At 36.1% G+C, this 13,136-nt stretch overlaps 1 protein-coding gene and 1 long non-coding RNA gene across 2 annotated transcripts in view; both read right to left on the bottom strand.

Moving 5' to 3' along the window:
• The window catches only part of LOC106469844 (zinc finger protein 214-like), a gene marked incomplete at its 3' end in the record, with an annotated part of 55,249 nt that overhangs the window by 9,468 nt on the left and 32,645 nt on the right, over positions 1-13,136 (bottom strand). The window lies entirely within an intron of this gene.
• On the bottom strand, positions 8-12,440 carry LOC111088395. Its single transcript, XR_002612923.1, has 3 exons — positions 12,082-12,440; positions 10,356-10,515; positions 8-54 (listed from the first exon to the last, which is right to left on the bottom strand). It is a non-coding gene; the product is annotated as an uncharacterized LOC111088395 (long non-coding RNA).

The raw sequence follows: 13,136 nt of genomic DNA on the forward strand, positions 1-13,136 counted from the left end.
ACTTCAAAATTGTATGTAGAGAACTTTCTTCCAAGGAATCAGCTTTTCCTGGAACTACAAGTACAAATAATGTAGGTTTGTTTATAACAAGATTCAACATAATTTATGCTTCACTAAATCACAATCAAGCCCCATATATTGTATTTAAAAGAGCAGGCCTCTTTTATAATTTCTTACATATATACAAGTGCATAGGAAAGAACTGACTTTCAGCAAAGGACAGGTTCTAAACATATATCTGGATGCCATGAACCATTATACTGTCAACAAGTTGATATATCCTATCCCACTGTGTTTTCAAAGCAGGGAAAATTCTGGGAATTGCACTGCATAAACTTATTTGATATTGACGGTGTCAAAGTAATCAAAGTATGGTAACACCTAAACAGGAACGATGATTCATTGGTTTACATTCGGCAGGTTTCTACTTCAGCCGCTAACAGTAGAATAACAGTAGGAAACAGGTGTAAAAAGATTAGAAGAAACTCTCAAAAGAACAGAGTACTATTCATTTTGTTTCTTCTAATTTCTAACTCATCTACTAGCAATAAAATAACTACAGAAAATAAGTGTGAAAAGGTCAGAGAGTAAACTCTGACCATAAGTACTTGGAAATTTTGTAATCGTTACTAACAATACTGTACATTTTATTTTGCAACCATTATTTTCGTTATACTTTGATTACTAATATACAACTTGGAGAAATAAGTATAATGTTACAGTACAAAAAATAAATAAAATATAAAGCTTTATTGAAAATAAAAATGTTTGATATTAAATTATGAGTTTTTTTTAATTTTTCATTTGTTTTAACTGTTTATTGTTATAAAAGTAAAGAACAAAATAAAAATAGAAAGTTGTTATGTACGATAATTAAAGGAAAATAATAAAAAACCTTCACGGGGTATACATGCCAGAAGCTGTTCGATAGGGTCATGCTGATGCAAGTGCACCATGTAATTTTCTGCTGAGGTATTTTTAGTCAGACACGGTTCAAAGATCAATAAAAAAATAATAATAAATATAAATAGATTTATACTGTTAAGAGATTTAAACTATCTAGAATAAACATTTGTGGTTTCCTATTACAATTTGCAGTTATTCTAGAACAAAAAAGGTAATTTAGATTTATTTCCTAATTTCTATGATGGTTACGAGGCCGGTCAAATCGATCAACATCATATAGAGTTAATATTGATAAAATAACAGGTTAAATATAAAATTTTATGATTATCTAGAAGGATACAGAGATTACAAAAATGAAACTTCACAAATTTCAGATAAAGAAAAGTATGTTGAATCTTAAAATCAACATTACTTTGTATGCTGGATAATCAACATTCTGAAAGAAAAAATTCACGAGCAAATCTTTAATAAAAAAATCTTAAAACATAATTCAAAAACCAGATATTTTATGTATAAAATCCTTATAATGTTTACTAATAATCTGCAAAATTTTGTAAAGACTTGCATACATTTTCAAAAATTATAGTACAATTACTCTCATGGATACTTTCCTGGTTACGAGCTGGGTGGTTTCCACCCAGCCTATAATGGAAAGGTTAAAAAGAGTCATGTGGTACTTAGAATGTAAAGGTCATTGCAGTAGGAACATTGAGTAAAGAAATGGAATAATATGAAAATTAAGCAGTACTGGCACAAATGCCACTCTACAGGCAGCTGTTTGTGCTAGTAATTTTATGAACTTTTCTTTGTGGTGCCATTCAATAGATGGAGCAGGAGTTTTGGTTACTGACATATAACCTACATCCATTATAGTAAGAAGATTGTTTACCCTCATCCTGACTGAAACTATGAGGATAGATGTCATATCATGCTCACCAACCAACCCTCTACCAGCACAGAGGATAGAAGTTATAATTTTCCTATACTGAAAATGTATTTCTGATAAGTGCTTCCCTCCTCTCACAAGATTAGCTATTTTTGTTCATTGCTGCCCCCTATATGCAAATTATTTCTTTACGTATGCCACAAGCCTTCTGCTCTCCCCTATTGGAATCAAGTGATTCCAACGTGTCTCTCATGTAAATCATCATGCATCACCTCTCCACCAATAGGAGCATAGTATACTCACATGATACATGTGACTCCCTCTATGTGCTTTTATCAAATTATCACTTTGAAGTTTGGCAGAAAACTGAAGCACTGTAAGTGTGTGGGAAGGAAAGGTAAGATATGTGAGTGGAGGGAAGCACCTGTCGGAAATACATTTTCAGTATAAAAAATCATAACGGTACTTACGAGGTATAATGAGATAGAATCCCACATTGATTAGGAGGAGAGACCAGTGCGAGGGAATGACAGATATACCTTCCTAAAGCATCCGAAGATTACTTCTGTAGATGAGAGAGGGATATCTAAAGAGGGGAACGACACCACTTCTGAGCCAGGTATACTCTTTGCCCATGTGTGGAATGTGTAAGATGTTAGGGCAAAAAATGAGAGGAGCACATCCAAGTAGGAGAGAATGTGGTAGGAAAGTGATCCTAACCAGAGAAAGATATTGTAACTCATTCTGACAATGAGAAAAGTGGGTAAACAGGGATCTGTCCCTTGGTGTAGAGTGGCTAGGGCGAGGCGGACCATAATCAGCCAGTCGTCAACTATATCCAAAACCTCCTCGTTAGGGTATTGACATCTGTGAAAGGGTAGGATGAGGATCAAACCCTCTTCACCTCAAACCCAAGAACCAGGGAAGTGAGAACCACTCCAATTCCCGGGTATGACACAAGGATTAACTCTGAGCTACCGATTCTGGAACTTGACATTGGTATCGAAATGATATCTATTGCATTCAATCAACTCACCCAACCATGAAATAGGCCGGGACCCTCCAAATGGCAATAACATCCCCTTAAGAAGAGAGAATGACAGATAGCTAAGGAGAGAACTGGAACAATCCCATGTACCACTACCGTGACCCACAACACAGATGGAGGAAATAGAGGGAGGAAGACAGATAACCAAAACCTGTGTGAGGACTTATGTTGAATGGTTCATTCTAAATCCAAAAGCTGCCTGTGGGGTACCAACATCCAAGCAAGGGTAGGATGAGGGTTCCCAATCATAGGGGTGAACTGCATTGTGATGTCTCACTCTGTTGTATTGATTATCGCAAATTGGAGGATATGATGTCATCTACACCTGCAGAACACCACTGCCCTACTCTTCACTGAATGTTATAGCCATCTTTGTGTGGAACCCGTGCCTCCATGGTTGATCACCCCAGTGGCTTGGAATTGGTAAGTGGTAAGGACTCCCATATTCCACTAGAAGAAATGGGGTGAGAATGCATTGGAGAATCTGGATGAATATCATCACCTGAGAAAGTGCAATGACTGATCACAAATGCTATTTTGAAAAACAGACCATACCTATTTATTCAATCAAGGTATGGTAGGGATGGGCTGCTATCTCCTTCTGCTTTACCCAAGAAGTCCTTGGGTGGTATGGTCTGGAATGAGAAATTTATGAAATTGAGGAGACCATAGACCCCTGGTCGAAAAGCCACGTAAAAAACTCGGAGAAACCAGACACAGTAGGTCAAGCAGCTAGAAATCCCCGAGCATGGGACCATGTGTGATAGACTTTCCACTTCCATTGATATACTTCCATAAAAGAAGGACGTTTGGATTGAGCCAAATGGAAAGCTACATGACGGGAGAAACCAGATCTCCTTGCCAAGGACTGGACAAAAGCCAGGCATGTAGACGGAGGACATAAACAGTGGGATGTAGTACTGAGGTTGACGAAGAAGGTCAGAGAATAAGAAAAGTGGTATAGGAGGGAATAGTTGGAGTTGGTGCAAATGAGGAAACCACGGTTAAGTCGACCAATAGGGAGCTATCAGAAGAGCTATCATGGAGTGGCATGGATTAGGGAAACCATCCAATGAAGCAATCAGATAGGAGGATAAATATATAGGACATTGTGTGACCAACCTTGGCTAAGGCATCAATAGCCAAAGCCTGAGGATGAGGTACTGGAGACCACAAGAGAGGTATCTTGTGATTCAGAGTGGTGGCAAATGCATTGATGTGAGGAAAACCTCACCGGTTACAATGCAATCAGAAAACGAGAGGATGGAGGGACCACTCTGTTAGATAAATCTTGTTGGGGCAGGAAAGACCATCTGCCAATAAAGTGAAAGCAACTGGGATATGACACACAATTAAACAAATGTGGGCCTAACAGGGGAGATCCAATGTATGAAAACAGATGGATTTCAACTGGGTGCCACCTTGGTCATTGATATATGCCACCACTGTTGATCTTACGGAATGAATCATCACCATACAATGTCTGGTTAGAGGGAGGAAGTGATCCAAAGCCTGATGGACAGCTAGAAGCTCTAGGACATTGATATGGAATGACTGATAGTCTACAGACCAATGACCCCAAGCCTCCTGGTGACCAACCTATGCACCCCAGCCTTGAAGGGATGCAAATGAGGAGGAGGAAGTGTGACTCCCACCGATATATGAGTCTTGTCCAACCACCAAGTCTGATCATCTGCTAGGGAAGGAGGATGTGTAATAGGAGCATCCAAGGGATCCCAAGCAAAGTTCCATTGATCGTGCAGAGTCCACTGTTGGGAACACGTGTGCACGATCTAGGAGGACCAGCGGTGTCATAGAAGACCACATCCCCAAAAGCTTTCTGAAAGTGAGGGAGCAGACAGGATGTGATAAACTGACAATTCATAAAACAAGAGTCAGAGAGAAGATTGGGCCTGACTAAGGTGAATGTTGAAAAAGACTCTCAAAGGTACAAGGTATTGGGTAGAATGTAAATATGACTTCTTCAATTTGATTAACCAGCCCAACCAAGCAGCCACTTGAAGAAGCTGGTGAGTATGACTGGCCAACTCCCATTTGGAATGGGCTAGAAGAAGCCAATTGTCCATGTAATTATGGAAACACAACCCCAGAGCATGAAGATGATGAGCAAAAGCCCTGAGCACCCGATAGAAAAAATAAGGTGCAGAAGTAAGCCTGAAAGATAGGGTGTGAAAGTAGTACACCACCCTGTGAAGAACGAACCGAAGATATGTACGAGACTGTGCAAAGATGGGAATAAGCATTGGTGATGACCATCTTGGTCATCCATAAACCTGGAAAAAATGCCCACTGGAGGGTGAGATAGGACTCCATGGTGAAACGGATGAGGTGAACAAAGCAATTGAAGTAGAATAAATTGATGACAAGTCTCAAGTCCTCAGTTTTCTTGGGAGCAACAAACCGATGGGAGTAATACCCCAGTGAATGATGGGTAACAGGTTTGATAGCCTGTTGAGTGAGGAGGTCCTGCACCACCTCTGATAGATGCTGACAAACAATGGGATTCCAAGATGAAGGGAAGGAAATGGGTACAGGGGACAAGGGAGGCGTGACTAGCAATGGGATCTCAAATCCCTCTGACAAAACTTGAAGAACCCAAACATTGTTGATGAAAGGGTGCCATTGATGAAAAAAGGCTGCAAGTCAAGCTCCCACCAGACCAGAACTCACCAGGTAGTCACTGAAACTGTTGGCAACATATCGTGCATCATCGGGAAAAAGATTGAGCTGTGGCACCTCGAGAAGGAGGGAAGGGGAAGGATGGGAAATTGAAATTGGTGCTACACTTGTCTCCAACTGAGACAAATAGGCTACCAGATGGGAAAGGGCAGACCATTGTTGGATTGATGCCACCCAAGATTTCAAAGACTCCGAGACCATATCAAAGATGGAATGCCATAAAAATGGAGCCAGATGTAAATCCTGGAGATAAAGTGCAGGTAAACAGGCCCTTGATAAGACAGCATCTTGACCCAGAAAGTCCCAACAACAGAAAAACAACGTGGAGGTAAAGAGGGAGAGGATGTCCCCAGAAAACCCCTCTATATTACTTTGAAAACAAGAGATTAATTGTGGAAAGATACTGCAAAAGAGTCACGAGGGTAAAACATAGGTGGGAAAATTGGGCATGGTTTAAGCTACCAGGAAATTCAGGGCCCACCATCCAAATGGGTAAAACAGAACCCAACAGATGCTGGTTAAGATAAGGACAGTCCATGAATATAATCATAGGAAGACTGATCCGAAGCCTGTAGGAGACAAGGCATGTAAGTGAGAGGCAAATTGTTCAGCATGGACCCAATTGTCAGGGGAAAAACCAAATAGGGTTGGGAAGAATTTTCATGCACTAAAGATAGATGTGGGTCAAAAGGAATAGGAGTGAGGGATAAAACATCACATACCCGAAAAATAAGTTTAAACAAAACGTGGAAGGCCGAACTGAATCATCAGGAAAAGTATGGGAAGGCACGGCAAACTCAGGAGGGGGAAACAGACAGCCAAAGTCCTCGTCAGACTACACAGGTTCAGGAGGAAATGGGGCAATGTCCAGAGATAGAGGTTGATCCATGTAATGATCAATCTCCCTGCAAATAAATGTTAGAGAAAACTCCCATTGGTTTGCCCACACCTGAAGCCCCAGAAAACCCCTCTATATTACTTTGAAAACAAGAGATTAATTGTGGAAAGATACTGCAAAAGAGTCACGAGGGTAAAACATAGGCAGGAAAATTGGGCATGGTTTAAGCTACCAGGAAATTCAGGGCCCAGATAAAGCACCTGTCAAAATTGAGACACTCGAAGTGGTGAGATTGACTTTGGAATTTATGATTCAATAGTTGACAACAGCAAGTGTATTAATTAAAGGTGACTAGAATTAGATAGAATTAATGTAGTATTCAAGAAAACTGGGTATGTTAAAAAATTATAGTCACTTCAGGAAGTAACGATAGCTGAGCCTGAATACAAGCGCTGCCAAACAAGAAGTGATAGTTCAGTATAGGGAGTCACATGCGTCAAGTGAGTGTACTGTGCTCCTATTGGTGGAGAAGTGACACATGATGATTTGCATTAGAGACACGTTGGAATCACTTGAGCGGAGAAAGGTACTGTATCGAATAACATCTACAACAACTCTAAATGGTTTCTTCACAGTGAGACAAAATCACCTAAAAATGGAATATCATCTTAAAAGAGAGAGTTTATGCAGATTTTATTTTTCAACCAGAGTAATTGATCTTAATTATTAGGGATTCACCATGGCTTGAAAAAAACCATGTGAACTGATAAATAAATTAGGATTTGGCAATTGTTGAATTTAACCAGTATGTTAAAATATTCATTCCATAGTACTGAATTATTCATAAATAGCAACACAATAATACACCAAACCCCACTACATATAGCCAGTAAAGTACATTTTAAAAGGTTTTCAGAAAACTACTTCAAGTGATAAAGATAAACTAGTTTGTTATGAAAGTATGTGTAATGCACCAAATTTGTTATAAAAGTAGCCCTTGGTGTAACGTGAGTGACTTAAGACAGTTTGTATGATATAGTGTGAAAGTAGAAAGGTTTTGGTACTACAGTGGTAATACTTTGATATTCAAATATAGGAGCAATTCATGTAACCACTCATATTTAAACCTTCAAGATGCAATTTTCAAACACGTTCTTAGATGTAGTTACTAACTACACCAATTTAAACTTTTTTCCTTATTTATTCTGCCATCAAATAAACCTGTTAAAAGTTAAATGATTTAGCTATTTCTAATGTTAAACTGAAGTTCCTGGTTTTGATGTCACCTCTGTGGGTTCTACTTTTAACTGCTCGAAACTCCATTAGGATGTATTGATGGTAGAGAAAGTTGGAGGCAGTCAATATCTTACTTCTGTATTGAGTGGAAAGACCGTCACTTGTAAAATGAAGCCTACCCAAACTAGAGTTTAGGAATTATTAGTATTTGTTAATTGATTGTTCAACAGTCTCAGTAATTGATTAGTTCCTCAAGTCATAGCAAAAAACAAAACAAAACGTTGTCTGTGGATATTGTAAGTAACTTGTCTTTGTTTTTTCTATACAACAATTTAAAAATTAATGAAACTTGTCAGTTTAGTCAGTGTACTTCCTTGTTGTCAGGAGTTCAAAAATAAATTATCAACAAAAACTTGGTTGTGGGTGTTACCAGCTGCTTTCCTTCTTTTAAGTCACCATTCAGAAGTAGTGATAGTGTCAGATAACATTAGTAACATTTGATAAGGAAAACAAGGTGGGCAAGTTTTGAGCAAATGGAAATTGAACCTGAGAGCTTCAAATCATGAGAACCACTCTTCCTCTGTAAAAACATAAACTAAACAAACTTAGTAAAAAACAACTTATAAGTATACAATCAGGCAGAGCACAGATAACCCATTTTATAGCTTTGTGTTTAATAACGATCAAACACTTTATTTGTGAATTTCCTCTCAAAGACATAAACTTTAGTGAAAAAAAGATGTGATAGAGGCATATTCTTTTTTTTCTTTTTCTACTACTACTTCTGCTGTAGCAGACAAGTTTGTGAACTTCATAACTCCTCACTGTTTCTTTCTAAATATTAAATGAATAAACTAATAGCCTTACTTACAACAGGTGTCAAAACTTAAATGTTATTTTTTATGTTCAATAGCTTATGCCAGCAGAGTCTGACATAGAACTAAAGCAACAGCAGTCATGGGAAGGGGAAACATGATGGGATCAGGAAAGTACTGAACAGTTGATCAGTTCGCAGCTCAAGGGAAGGACAAAAATAATTATAAGGTCCGAGTTAAAAAGTAAACTGATAAACTGATATCAAAATATATTCCTGGTTTGAAAAGGGACAAGGAAGAGTCACCAGATTTTATGGAAGAAAGAAGATACAAGAATGATGAACTTTATATGGCTCAGTTGTTTCTACTGCAGACATGGTGCCAGATGTACCCATTAACAGATTGGACACCTTCATATACAGCACAATTCCAATGGTAAATAATCTTATGTACATAATCTCTTGAAAAATCATGCTGAATTCAATTATAATTTGGCTAAACTTAGTCTTACAACTAAAATGCTATCAATATAAACTCCTTCACAAAAAATCCCTTCATTATTACTTCAGCTTCATCAGGCAACAGCCTATTGTCTTCTTCATACAAAAGACTAAAATATGAGGATGTCTGTGGGCTAGACTTGGAAGTCAAAGTAAACTCTGCAGTGACAGATAAAAATTAAATTTTTTCTTTGGCTCTTCTGAAATACCCTACTGGGTCCAAAATGTTATTATTGCTAGATTGTAGTTACAAAGTGCACTTCAGATGTGAAAAATGCCCAAAATACAGGTAGCGCAATGATCACAAAAACTTGAGTGTTAAGCTTCTAAAAATATAAGCAGAAATATTTTAAGACAGAATAATCTAACATAAGACTATTGTCATTCTGATGTGCAGCAGTATCATATGTTTTATTACCTACTTTTATTAATACAGCAAATCAATATATTTTTTCATTTATTCTGTTTGTATCCAGTTTTAACATAAACACATGGTTCAGAAAACTGAACTTGTCTAGTTCTACATAACAGATAGTATTGTTACGACAGCAGAAGTCACGTGATGCTGGTAACACGTGATGAGTTTCTTGAAGGATCATGAAGGCTCGAGTGTTTGCCAGACACCTTTTATTTTTATATATATAAGCCCGCCAAATAAAGCAGAGAATAGAAGTGACATCATAGATAATTGCAGATAGGGAGATATAGAGACAGATAATCGAGTCAAGTGAGCGGAAGTGACCATAAGTAAAGTGCATGAATCATTGTGAATTATAGCGTGTGTTTAAGTTAAAGTGACAGTGGAAATTAAGTGTATTGTAAAGTTGTGTTGAGAAAGAATAAACTAGTTTTATTTAAGAAAGGATTTGTATCACTGAAGTTCTTCGATACGAATTTTTACGGGAAATTAACAAACGACCAGAGACGTATCAATATCTATTCTGGTAGAGACGATTTTGTGGTGTATATGTGTTGAATGGGTCAACAACTGAAGTTGTCTAGTTCTATATAACAGATATTATCTACTCTGGTAGAGAGGATTTTGTGGTGTATCTGTGTTGAATGGGTCAACAACTAAAGTTGTCTTATGCTGGACCAGTGGATGATATCTTTATGTCACAGCCAAGGGAAAAAAGGTGTTAATTCAAGAAGGAGAAGCTGATAAAACAACGAATAAGTCATGTGAGAAGTGGGTATGTAGAGAACAGTTGGTAAGTATGATGCTAGTACTAAAATTTAACCTCATTCACAGGCCAAATACTTTACTTATTAATATAAATCCCTCAGACAGGAAATAAAGTCCTGTAAGAAACAAGAAATTTCGATTCAATGATGGAAAATTCAGACACATGGCTAAATTACAAAACTCACACTCTTTATGTTGGAAAGACGACAAAACCTTAAAATACTAAATATATAGACTTACTACTAGTTATTGTGGAATTTTCATCTTCTTTTTTCATCAGTTTGATATCCAAAAAAGCATCCTGCTTCTCATCAGAAAAGGGTTCAACCTTCATCTTCAATACTTCCATGATTAAATACAAGACTTACCTTTATATTCTTATCAAACCTTGCAGTTAAGACTACAGAAAAATAAGTTAGGAATTAGAAAGTCATTTTATTAAAAAAGTTTATAAAGTCTTGAACAAATACTAATCGCAAAATTCACATTATCTTGATAACTTTCATATCCAATTATAAACTTGTCTTTTCACATCTTTATACTAAAACTGTGACATAATCTAACATAAACTGATTTTAAAACAATATTTCTAGTAAAAGACCAAGACAGCCTTTATCAACATTTTTATGTAGTTTAAACATGCATATAATGACTGTGGAGTAAGTTTTTACTCATATAAAAATGTACACTGAAACATGACAATACTGAAATACTTTCAAGCCATTCATGAGTTGAATAATTGATAGTTTCAGTCTTTCTATAATTTCCACTAAATTTTCTACATACCTTAATAATTTCAACAAGATATTTGTACTTACAAGTTACATAAACACATACAGTGGGTTATGTTCACACAAATTTGCGAGATGGATAATTCTACTATTATTTTATCATGGATTTGTTTACCATTCTATAATTTAGTTCAACTATGAATTTTCTAGTTACATTAAAGTGCTAACTCACTTTCTTGCAAAAGCAAATTGAATACAAGTATGTTTGTATTGTGAAACTGACACAAACATCCCTTAATAATAACATACAGATATTAATGTGTTGAAATATTATATAAATTAGTTAGACACATGAGATGAAACCTCCTGGTCTGTCCACTAGATAAAAACCATGCCTTGAACTTAAACAAATTAGTTCATGATGTATAGCGAAAACAAATTATTACTGATTCTATGTCTCTATTTTTATTGATCTTGAAGTTTTCAATTTTTGAATATTGTGTTTTTTCGGAATTAAGACTTTTCTTCTTCTGGTTCATTTTCTTAATTCTTTTACTTATTAACATTATTAATAACTTAATATCGATATTTATTTGGTATAGCTTATTAACAGTTGTATCAAGTACTGCCCAGGTATTTATTTATTAATATTAACATTTCTTTTGGTAAGTGATAAAATCGAATTCCAATTGTTTGAAAGTGTAGTTTTGGATTTCTGTAGTTGTTAAACTATTTCTTTGCTCGTAGAGCCGTTTTATTTTTATTTTACGTTTCAGTCCCTAACAAATAAAAAAGATTCTTCCTTTTTTTGAATCTCATACCTGCTGTCTAGGTAGTTTAACTGCTTCCCAGTTTGCCACCTTTCGAAAGCGCTGGGGTTCTAACTTAAGTTATACTGAGTTAAACTTATAGGGTTTTTATCATTTTGTATCAAGAATTATTGAACCTACGTGTTTTTCTGGTATCATGAATAGGTAGTTTGACTTTAAGTTATACTTACAGTGGTGAAAAATTGCCCAAAATTATGGTCAATTACAAAGATTAATATCACAACTGTACGTTATAGGAACAATTTATCTCTAGTAAAGTAGTAGAAACAATATTTACTTAACTCGCAATAGTGAAATACGGAAACAATATTATTATTTATGGATTTATTAAAACAAGTACACAAATAAAATTACTTTATCTAAATGTATTAAACAACAACAAAAAATATCATCAATATTGCTTACAATATCTCGCCAAACGCACGTAGTTCATAAATAGGATATAACTAGAAATAGTACTAACACGGATAATGTAATTGATTGCCTCGCTAAGCCACACGCATGCGCCTTACAGCCAAATGTATTCGATTTGGATAGAATGGAATGTAGCAACACATCGGCGAACTGTGAGAGTTTTTGATTGTATGTATAAGTTAAAGTTTTCTTTTCTTTTTCACTAGAGGTAAAATTGAAAAGAGAATCTTTCACATATATATGCAATCATTAAAAAGTTGATCCCATTTATAATATCTTTTAATGAATTCAATGGAATGTCATAACATCATTCACATACCTAAATTAATTTAGGTTACCATAGTGTGAAGAAAGGGACTTAAAACCCTATAGATATGTGAAGGTTTTTGTACCAATTAAATAATGTATAATGGAAAAAGTTATAAATCTGTTAAAACTGAGAGAATGATTAAACCTATCAATTATAATGAATTACAAAATATTGTTATGGCAGCGGAAGTCACGTGACACGAGTAACACGTCATGAGATTCAAGAAAGATCATGTCTGTTCCTGGCAACTGTAGTCTTTCTACGCGCCCTCTATTTTTGTATATATAAGCCGGCAAATCAAGTGACGGCATAGATAATTGCAGACAGGCAGAGACGACAATTGAGTCAAACGTGGTAGCGACCATAAGTAAATTTGCTTGAATCGTTGTGAATTATAGCGTATGTTGAAGTAAAAGTGACTGTAGAAATTAAGTATATTGCAAAGTTGCATTGAGAAAGAATAAACTAGTTTTATTTAAGAAAGGACTTGTATAGCAAAAGTTTCATCCGAAAGAAATTATACGGGAAATTAACAAACGACCAGAGACGTAAGAAATTGATGTCAGAAGTGGGATAGAAAAAAAAAGAAGAAAATGGAAACGAGAAGTGGCAAATCAAACTACAGCTTCACGGATTTGATGGCAGCAATACAAGAACAGCAAAACAAACAAGAAGAACGAGAAAATAAAAAAACAGAATAAACAAGAAGAGAGAGATTACAGCAGCTGTTGGAGGA

The sequence above is a fragment of the Limulus polyphemus genome, unplaced genomic scaffold, assembly GCF_000517525.1.
Source record: "Limulus polyphemus unplaced genomic scaffold, Limulus_polyphemus-2.1.2 Scaffold3680, whole genome shotgun sequence".
Taxonomy (NCBI): Eukaryota; Metazoa; Arthropoda; class Merostomata; order Xiphosura; family Limulidae; genus Limulus; species Limulus polyphemus.